We start from the raw sequence: 10891 nt of genomic DNA on the forward strand, positions 1-10891 counted from the left end.
GATGAAATTCCATGTCTAAAAATGGTGTTGCTTTAACTTTTTAAAAATCAAGCCTTTTTGGTGCCAGGAGAAGAAAAGGCTTTACTCCACGGTCAGGAAAAATCCTGCCCAGGAACCAAAATGTTTTTTGAAGCCAAATTTTTTTTTTGAAACCAAATGGAAAAACGGACACCAGGATGAGTTTCCGGATGAAATTCCATGTCTAAAAATGGTGTTGCTTCAACTTTTTAAAAATCAAGCCTTTTTGGTGCCAGGAGAAGAAAAGGCTTTACTCCACGGTCAGGAAAAATCCTGCCCAGGAACCAAAATGTTTTTTGAAGCCAAATTTTTTTTTTGAAACCAAATGCAAAAACGGACACCAGGATGAGTTTCAGGATGAAATTCCATGTCTAAAAATGGTGTTGCTTCAACTTTTTAAAAATCAAGCCTTTTTGGTGCCAGGAGAAGAAAAGGCTTTACTCCACGGTCAGGAAAAATCCTGCCCAGGAACCAAAATGTTTTTTGAAGCCAAATTTTTTTTTTGAAACCAAATACAAAAACGGACACCAGGATGAGTTTCCTGATGAAATTCCATGTCTAAAAATGGTGTTGCTTCAACTTTTTAAAAATCAAGCCTTTTTGGTGCCAGGAGAAGAAAAGGCTTTACTCCACGGTCAGGAAAAATCCTGCCCAGGAACCAAAATGTTTTTTGAAGCCAATTTTTTTTTTTGAAACCAAATGCAAAAACGGACACCAGGATGAGTTTCAGGATGAAATTCCATGTCTAAAAATGGTGTTGCTTCAACTTTTTAAAAATCAAGCCTTTTTGGTGCCAGGAGAAGAAAAGGCTTTACTCCACGGTCAGGAAAAATCCTGCCCAGGAACCAAAATGTTTTTTGAAGCCAAATTTTTTTTTTTGAAACCAAATGCAAAAACGGACACCAGGATGAGTTTCAGGATGAAATTCCATGTCTAAAAATGGTGTTGCTTCAACTTTTTAAAAATCAAGCCTTTTTGGTGCCAGGAGAAGAAAAGGCTTTACTCCACGGTCAGGAAAAATCCTGCCCAGGAACCAAAATGTTTTTTGAAGCCAAATTTTTTTTTTGAAACCAAATGCAAAAACGGACACCAGGATGAGTTTCAGGATGAAATTCCATGTCTAAAAATGGTGTTGCTTCAACTTTTTAAAAATCAAGCCTTTTTGGTGCCAGGAGAAGAAAAGGCTTTACTCCACGGTCAGGAAAAATCCTGCCCAGGAACCAAAATGTTTTTTGAAGCCAAATTTTTTTTTTGAAACCAAATACAAAAACGGACACCAGGATGAGTTTCCTGATGAAATTCCATGTCTAAAAATGGTGTTGCTTCAACTTTTTAAAAATCAAGCCTTTTTGGTGCCAGGAGAAGAAAAGGCTTTACTCCACGGTCAGGAAAAATCCTGCCCAGGAACCAAAATGTTTTTTGAAGCCAATTTTTTTTTTTGAAACCAAATGCAAAAACGGACACCAGGATGAGTTTCAGGATGAAATATCATGTCTAAAAATGGTGTTGCTTCAACTTTTTAAAAATCAAGCCTTTTTGGTGCCAGGAGAAGAAAAGGCTTTACTCCACGGTCAGGAAAAATCCTGCCCAGGAACCAAAATGTTTTTTGAAGCCAAATTTTTTTTTTTGAAACCAAATGCAAAAACGGACACCAGGATGAGTTTCAGGATGAAATTCCATGTCTAAAAATGGTGTTGCTTCAACTTTTTAAAAATCAAGCCTTTTTGGTGCCAGGAGAAGAAAAGGCTTTACTCCACGGTCAGGAAAAATCCTGCCCAGGAACCAAAATGTTTTTTGAAGCCAAATTTTTTTTTTGAAACCAAATACAAAAACGGACACCAGGATGAGTTTCCTGATGAAATTCCATGTCTAAAAATGGTGTTGCTTCAACTTTTTAAAAATCAAGCCTTTTTGGTGCCAGGAGAAGAAAAGGCTTTACTCCACGGTCAGGAAAAATCCTGCCCAGGAACCAAAATGTTTTTTGAAGCCAATTTTTTTTTTTGAAACCAAATGCAAAAACGGACACCAGGATGAGTTTCAGGATGAAATTCCATGTCTAAAAATGGTGTTGCTTCAACTTTTTAAAAATCAAGCCTTTTTGGTGCCAGGAGAAGAAAAGGCTTTACTCCACGGTCAGGAAAAATCCTGCCCAGGAACCAAAATGTTTTTTGAAGCCAAATTTTTTTTTTTGAAACCAAATGCAAAAACGGACACCAGGATGAGTTTCAGGATGAAATTCCATGTCTAAAAATGGTGTTGCTTCAACTTTTAAAAAATCAAGCCTTTTTGGTGCCAGGAGAAGAAAAGGCTTTACTCCACGGTCAGGAAAAATCCTGCCCAGGAACCAAAATGTTTTTTGAAGCCAAATTTTTTTTTTGAAACCAAATACAAAAACGGACACCAGGATGAGTTTCCTGATGAAATTCCATGTCTAAAAATGGTGTTGCTTTAACTTTTTAAAAATCAAGCCTTTTTGGTGCCAGGAGAAGAAAAGGCTTTACTCCACGGTCAGGAAAAATCCTGCCCAGGAACCAAAATGTTTTTTGAAGCCAAATTTTTTTTTTGAAACCAAATGGAAAAAGGGACACCAGGATGAGTTTCCGGATGAAATTCCATGTCTAAAAATGGTGTTGCTTCAACTTTTTAAAAATCAAGCCTTTTTGGTGCCAGGAGAAGAAAAGGCTTTACTCCACGGTCAGGAAAAATCCTGCCCAGGAACCAAAATGTTTTTTGAAGCCAAATTTTTTTTTTGAAACCAAATGCAAAAACGGACACCAGGATGAGTTTCCTGATGAAATTCCATGTCTAAAAATGGTGTTGCTTCAACTTTTTAAAAATCAAGCCTTTTTGGTGCCAGGAGAAGAAAAGGCTTTACTCCACGGTCAGGAAAAATCCTGCCCAGGAACCAAAATGTTTTTTGAAGCCAAATTTTTTTTTTGAAACCAAATGCAAAAACGGACACCAGGATGAGTTTCAGGATGAAATTCCATGTCTAAAAATGGTGTTGCTTCAACTTTTTAAAAATCAAGCCTTTTTGGTGCCAGGAGAAGAAAAGGCTTTACTCCACGGTCAGGAAAAATCCTGCCCAGGAACCAAAATGTTTTTTGAAGCCAATTTTTTTTTTGAAACCAAATGCAAAAACGGACACCAGGATGAGTTTCAGGATGAAATTCCATGTCTAAAAATGGTGTTGCTTCAACTTTTTAAAAATCAAGCCTTTTTGGTGCCAGGAGAAGAAAAGGCTTTACTCCACGGTCAGGAAAAATCCTGCCCAGGAACCAAAATGTTTTTTGAAGCCAAATTTTTTTTTTTGAAACCAAATGCAAAAACGGACACCAGGATGAGTTTCAGGATGAAATTCCATGTCTAAAAATGGTGTTGCTTCAACTTTTTAAAAATCAAGCCTTTTTGGTGCCAGGAGAAGAAAAGGCTTTACTCCACGGTCAGGAAAAATCCTGCCCAGGAACCAAAATGTTTTTTGAAGCCAAATTTTTTTTTTGAAACCAAATGCAAAAACGGACACCAGGATGAGTTTCAGGATGAAATTCCATGTCTAAAAATGGTGTTGCTTCAACTTTTTAAAAATCAAGCCTTTTTGGTGCCAGGAGAAGAAAAGGCTTTACTCCACGGTCAGGAAAAATCCTGCCCAGGAACCAAAATGTTTTTTGAAGCCAAATTTTTTTTTTGAAACCAAATACAAAAACGGACACCAGGATGAGTTTCCTGATGAAATTCCATGTCTAAAAATGGTGTTGCTTCAACTTTTTAAAAATCAAGCCTTTTTGGTGCCAGGAGAAGAAAAGGCTTTACTCCACGGTCAGGAAAAATCCTGCCCAGGAACCAAAATGTTTTTTGAAGCCAATTTTTTTTTTTGAAACCAAATGCAAAAACGGACACCAGGATGAGTTTCAGGATGAAATTCCATGTCTAAAAATGGTGTTGCTTCAACTTTTTAAAAATCAAGCCTTTTTGGTGCCAGGAGAAGAAAAGGCTTTACTCCACGGTCAGGAAAAATCCTGCCCAGGAACCAAAATGTTTTTTGAAGCCAAATTTTTTTTTTTGAAACCAAATGCAAAAACGGACACCAGGATGAGTTTCAGGATGAAATTCCATGTCTAAAAATGGTGTTGCTTCAACTTTTTAAAAATCAAGCCTTTTTGGTGCCAGGAGAAGAAAAGGCTTTACTCCACGGTCAGGAAAAATCCTGCCCAGGAACCAAAATGTTTTTTGAAGCCAAATTTTTTTTTTGAAACCAAATACAAAAACGGACACCAGGATGAGTTTCCTGATGAAATTCCATGTCTAAAAATGGTGTTGCTTCAACTTTTTAAAAATCAAGCCTTTTTGGTGCCAGGAGAAGAAAAGGCTTTACTCCACGGTCAGGAAAAATCCTGCCCAGGAACCAAAATGTTTTTTGAAGCCAATTTTTTTTTTTGAAACCAAATGCAAAAACGGACACCAGGATGAGTTTCAGGATGAAATTCCATGTCTAAAAATGGTGTTGCTTCAACTTTTTAAAAATCAAGCCTTTTTGGTGCCAGGAGAAGAAAAGGCTTTACTCCACGGTCAGGAAAAATCCTGCCCAGGAACCAAAATGTTTTTTGAAGCCAAATTTTTTTTTTTGAAACCAAATGCAAAAACGGACACCAGGATGAGTTTCAGGATGAAATTCCATGTCTAAAAATGGTGTTGCTTCAACTTTTAAAAAATCAAGCCTTTTTGGTGCCAGGAGAAGAAAAGGCTTTACTCCACGGTCAGGAAAAATCCTGCCCAGGAACCAAAATGTTTTTTGAAGCCAAATTTTTTTTTTGAAACCAAATACAAAAACGGACACCAGGATGAGTTTCCTGATGAAATTCCATGTCTAAAAATGGTGTTGCTTTAACTTTTTAAAAATCAAGCCTTTTTGGTGCCAGGAGAAGAAAAGGCTTTACTCCACGGTCAGGAAAAATCCTGCCCAGGAACCAAAATGTTTTTTGAAGCCAAATTTTTTTTTTGAAACCAAATGGAAAAAGGGACACCAGGATGAGTTTCCGGATGAAATTCCATGTCTAAAAATGGTGTTGCTTCAACTTTTTAAAAATCAAGCCTTTTTGGTGCCAGGAGAAGAAAAGGCTTTACTCCACGGTCAGGAAAAATCCTGCCCAGGAACCAAAATGTTTTTTGAAGCCAAATTTTTTTTTTGAAACCAAATGCAAAAACGGACACCAGGATGAGTTTCCTGATGAAATTCCATGTCTAAAAATGGTGTTGCTTCAACTTTTTAAAAATCAAGCCTTTTTGGTGCCAGGAGAAGAAAAGGCTTTACTCCACGGTCAGGAAAAATCCTGCCCAGGAACCAAAATGTTTTTTGAAGCCAAATTTTTTTTTTGAAACCAAATGCAAAAACGGACACCAGGATGAGTTTCAGGATGAAATTCCATGTCTAAAAATGGTGTTGCTTCAACTTTTTAAAAATCAAGCCTTTTTGGTGCCAGGAGAAGAAAAGGCTTTACTCCACGGTCAGGAAAAATCCTGCCCAGGAACCAAAATGTTTTTTGAAGCCAATTTTTTTTTTGAAACCAAATGCAAAAACGGACACCAGGATGAGTTTCAGGATGAAATTCCATGTCTAAAAATGGTGTTGCTTCAACTTTTTAAAAATCAAGCCTTTTTGGTGCCAGGAGAAGAAAAGGCTTTACGCCACGGTCAGGAAAAATCCTGCCCAGGAACCAAAATGTTTTTTGAAGCCAAATTTTTTTTTTGAAACCAAATACAAAAACGGACACCAGGATGAGTTTCCTGATGAAATTCCATGTCTAAAAATGGTGTTGCTTTAACTTTTTAAAAATCAAGCCTTTTTGGTGCCAGGAGAAGAAAAGGCTTTACTCCACGGTCAGGAAAAATCCTGCCCAGGAACCAAAATGTTTTTTGAAGCCAAACTTTTTTTTGAAACCAAATGCAAAAACGGACACCAGGATGAGTTTCCTGATGAAATTCCATGTCTAAAAATGGTGTTGCTTCAACTTTTTAAAAATCAAGCCTTTTTGGTGCCAGGAGAAGAAAAGGCTTTACTCCACGGTCAGGAAAAATCCTGCCCAGGAACCAAAATGTTTTTTGAAGCCAAATTTTTTTTTTGAAACCAAATACAAAAACGGACACCAGGATGAGTTTCCTGATGAAATTCCATGTCTAAAAATGGTGTTGCTTTAACTTTTTAAAAATCAAGCCTTTTTGGTGCCAGGAGAAGAAAAGGCTTTACTCCACGGTCAGGAAAAATCCTGCCCAGGAACCAAAATGTTTTTTGAAGCCAAATTTTTTTTTTGAAACCAAATGGAAAAAGGGACACCAGGATGAGTTTCCGGATGAAATTCTATGTCTAAAAATGGTGTTGCTTCAACTTTTTAAAAATCAAGCCTTTTTGGTGCCAGGAGAAGAAAAGGCTTTACTCCACGGTCAGGAAAAATCCTGCCCAGGAACCAAAATGTTTTTTGAAGCCAAATTTTTTTTTTGAAACCAAATGCAAAAACGGACACCAGGATGAGTTTCAGGATGAAATTCCATGTCTAAAAATGGTGTTGCTTCAACTTTTTAAAAATCAAGCCTTTTTGGTGCCAGGAGAAGAAAAGGCTTTACTCCACGGTCAGGAAAAATCCTGCCCAGGAACCAAAATGTTTTTTGAAGCCAAATTTTTTTTTTGAAACCAAATGCAAAAACGGACACCAGGATGAGTTTCAGGATGAAATTCCATGTCTAAAAATGGTGTTGCTTCAACTTTTTAAAAATCAAGCCTTTTTGGTGCCAGGAGAAGAAAAGGCTTTACTCCACGGTCAGGAAAAATCCTGCCCAGGAACCAAAATGTTTTTTGAATCCAATTTTTTTTTTGAAACCAAATGCAAAAACGGACACCAGGATGAGTTTCAGGATGAAATTCCATGTCTAAAAATGGTGTTGCTTCAACTTTTTAAAAATCAAGCCTTTTTGGTGCCAGGAGAAGAAAAGGCTTTACTCCACGGTCAGGAAAAATCCTGCCCAGGAACCAAAATGTTTTTTGAAGCCAATTTTTTTTTTGAAACCAAATGCAAAAACGGACACCAGGATGAGTTTCAGGATGAAATTCCATGTCTAAAAATGGTGTTGCTTCAACTTTTTAAAAATCAAGCCTTTTTGGTGCCAAGAGAAGAAAAGGCTTTACTCCACGGTCAGGAAAAATCCTGCCCAGGAACCAAAATGTTTTTTGAAGCCAAATTTTTTTTTTGAAACCAAATGCAAAAATGGACACCAGGATGAGTTTCCTGATGAAATTCCATGTCTAAAAATGGTGTTGCTTTAACTTTTTAAAAATCAAGCCTTTTTGGTGCCAGGAGAAGAAAAGGCTTTACTCCACGGTCAGGAAAAATCCTGCCCAGGAACCAAAATGTTTTTTGAAGCCAAACTTTTTTTTGAAACCAAATGCAAAAACGGACACCAGGATGAGTTTCCTGATGAAATTCCATGTCTAAAAATGGTGTTGCTTCAACTTTTTAAAAATCAAGCCTTTTTGGTGCCAGGAGAAGAAAAGGCTTTACTCCACGGTCAGGAAAAATCCTGCCCAGGAACCAAAATGTTTTTTGAAGCCAATTTTTTTTTTGAAACCAAATGCAAAAACGGACACCAGGATGAGTTTCAGGATGAAATTCCATGTCTAAAAATGGTGTTGCTTCAACTTTTTAAAAATCAAGCCTTTTTGGTGCCAGGAGAAGAAAAGGCTTTACTCCACGGTCAGGAAAAATCCTGCCCAGGAACCAAAATGTTTTTTGAAGCCAAATTTTTTTTTTGAAACCAAATACAAAAACGGACACCAGGATGAGTTTCCTGATGAAATTCCATGTCTAAAAATGGTGTTGCTTCAACTTTTTAAAAATCAAGCCTTTTTGGTGCCAGGAGAAGAAAAGGCTTTACTCCACGGTCAGGAAAAATCCTGCCCAGGAACCAAAATGTTTTTTGAAGCCAATTTTTTTTTGAAACCAAATCCAAAAACGGACACAAGGATGAGTTTCCTGATGAAATTCCATGTCTAAAAATGGTGTTGCTTCAACTTTTTAAAAATCAAGCCTTTTTGGTGCCAGGAGAAGAAAAGGCTTTACTCCACGGTCAGGAAAAATCCTGCCCAGGAACCAAAATGTTTTTTGAAGCCAATTTTTTTTTTGAAACCAAATGCAAAAACGGACACAAGGATGAGTTTCAGGATGAAATTCCATGTCTAAAAATGGTGTTGCTTCAACTTTTTAAAAATCAAGCCTTTTTGGTGCCAGGAGAAGAAAAGGCTTTACTCCACGGTCAGGAAAAATCCTGCCCAGGAACCAAAATGTTTTTTGAAGCCAAATTTTTTTTTTGAAACCAAATACAAAAACGGACACCAGGATGAGTTTCCTGATGAAATTCCATGTCTAAAAATGGTGTTGCTTCAACTTTTTAAAAATCAAGCCTTTTTGGTGCCAGGAGAAGAAAAGGCTTTACTCCACGGTCAGGAAAAATCCTGCCCAGGAACCAAAATGTTTTTTGAAGCCAATTTTTTTTTTGAAACCAAATGCAAAAACGTACACCAGGATGAGTTTCCTGATGAAATTCCATGTCTAAAAATGGTGTTGCTTCAACTTTTTAAAAATCAAGCCTTTTTGGTGCCAGGAGAAGAAAAGGCTTTACTCCACGGTCAGGAAAAATCCTGCCCAGGAACCAAAATGTTTTTTGAAGCCAAATTTTTTTTTTGAAACCAAATGCAAAAACGGACACCAGGATGAGTTTCAGGATGAAATTCCATGTCTAAAAATGGTGTTGCTTCAACTTTTTAAAAATCAAGCCTTTTTGGTGCCAGGAGAAGAAAAGGCTTTACTCCACGGTCAGGAAAAATCCTGCCCAGGAACCAAAATGTTTTTTGAAGCCAAATTTTTTTTTTGAAACCAAATGCAAAAACGGACACCAGGATGAGTTTCAGGATGAAATTCCATGTCTAAAAATGGTGTTGCTTCAACTTTTTAAAAATCAAGCCTTTTTGGTGCCAGGAGAAGAAAAGGCTTTACTCCACGGTCAGGAAAAATCCTGCCCAGGAACCAAAATGTTTTTTGAAGCCAAATTTTTTTTTTGAAACCAAATGCAAAAACGGACACCAGGATGAGTTTCAGGATGAAATTCCATGTCTAAAAATGGTGTTGCTTCAACTTTTTAAAAATCAAGCCTTTTTGGTGCCAGGAGAAGAAAAGGCTTTACTCCACGGTCAGGAAAAATCCTGCCCAGGAACCAAAATGTTTTTTGAAGCCAAATTTTTTTTTTGAAACCAAATACAAAAACGGACACCAGGATGAGTTTCCTGATGAAATTCCATGTCTAAAAATGGTGTTGCTTCAACTTTTTAAAAATCAAGCCTTTTTGGTGCCAGGAGAAGAAAAGGCTTTACTCCACGGTCAGGAAAAATCCTGCCCAGGAACCAAAATGTTTTTTGAAGCCAATTTTTTTTTTGAAACCAAATGCAAAAACGGACACAAGGATGAGTTTCAGGATGAAATTCCATGTCTAAAAATGGTGTTGCTTCAACTTTTTAAAAATCAAGCCTTTTTGGTGCCAGGAGAAGAAAAGGCTTTACTCCACGGTCAGGAAAAATCCTGCCCAGGAACCAAAATGTTTTTTGAAGCCAAATTTTTTTTTTGAAACCAAATACAAAAACGGACACCAGGATGAGTTTCCTGATGAAATTCCATGTCTAAAAATGGTGTTGCTTCAACTTTTTAAAAATCAAGCCTTTTTGGTGCCAGGAGAAGAAAAGGCTTTACTCCACGGTCAGGAAAAATCCTGCCCAGGAACCAAAATGTTTTTTGAAGCCAATTTTTTTTTTGAAACCAAATGCAAAAACGTACACCAGGATGAGTTTCCTGATGAAATTCCATGTCTAAAAATGGTGTTGCTTCAACTTTTTAAAAATCAAGCCTTTTTGGTGCCAGGAGAAGAAAAGGCTTTACTCCACGGTCAGGAAAAATCCTGCCCAGGAACCAAAATGTTTTTTGAAGCCAAATTTTTTTTTTGAAACCAAATGCAAAAACGGACACCAGGATGAGTTTCAGGATGAAATTCCATGTCTAAAAATGGTGTTGCTTCAACTTTTTAAAAATCAAGCCTTTTTGGTGCCAGGAGAAGAAAAGGCTTTACTCCACGGTCAGGAAAAATCCTGCCCAGGAACCAAAATGTTTTTTGAAGCCAAATTTTTTTTTTGAAACCAAATGCAAAAACGGACACCAGGATGAGTTTCAGGATGAAATTCCATGTCTAAAAATGGTGTTGCTTCAACTTTTTAAAAATCAAGCCTTTTTGGTGCCAGGAGAAGAAAAGGCTTTACTCCACGGTCAGGAAAAATCCTGCCCAGGAACCAAAATGTTTTTTGAAGCCAAATTTTTTTTTTGAAGCCAAATGCAAAAACGGACACCAGGATGAGTTTCCTGATGAAATTCCATGTCTAAAAATGGTGTTGCTTCAACTTTTTAAAAATCAAGCCTTTTTGGTGCCAGGAGAAGAAAAGGCTTTACTCCACGGTCAGGAAAAATCCTGCCCAGGAACCAAAAAGTTTTTTGAAGCCAAATTTTTTTTTTGAAACCAAATGCAAAAACGGACACCAGGATGAGTTTCCTGATGAAATTCCATGTCTAAAAATGGTGTTGCTTCAACTTTTTAAAAATCAAGCCTTTTTGGTGCCAGGAGAAGAAAAGGCTTTACTCCACGGTCAGGAAAAATCCTGCCCAGGAACCAAAATGTTTTTTGAAGCCAAATTTTTTTTTTGAAACCAAATGCAAAAACGGACACCAGGATGAGTTTCCTGATGAAATTCCATGTCTAAAAATGGTGTTGCTTCAACTTTTTAAAAATCAAG

This window comes from Pantherophis guttatus, chromosome 16 (genome assembly GCF_059756535.1).
Source record: "Pantherophis guttatus breed Tessera chromosome 16, ASM5975653v1, whole genome shotgun sequence".
NCBI classification, from domain to species: domain Eukaryota; kingdom Metazoa; phylum Chordata; class Lepidosauria; order Squamata; family Colubridae; genus Pantherophis; species Pantherophis guttatus.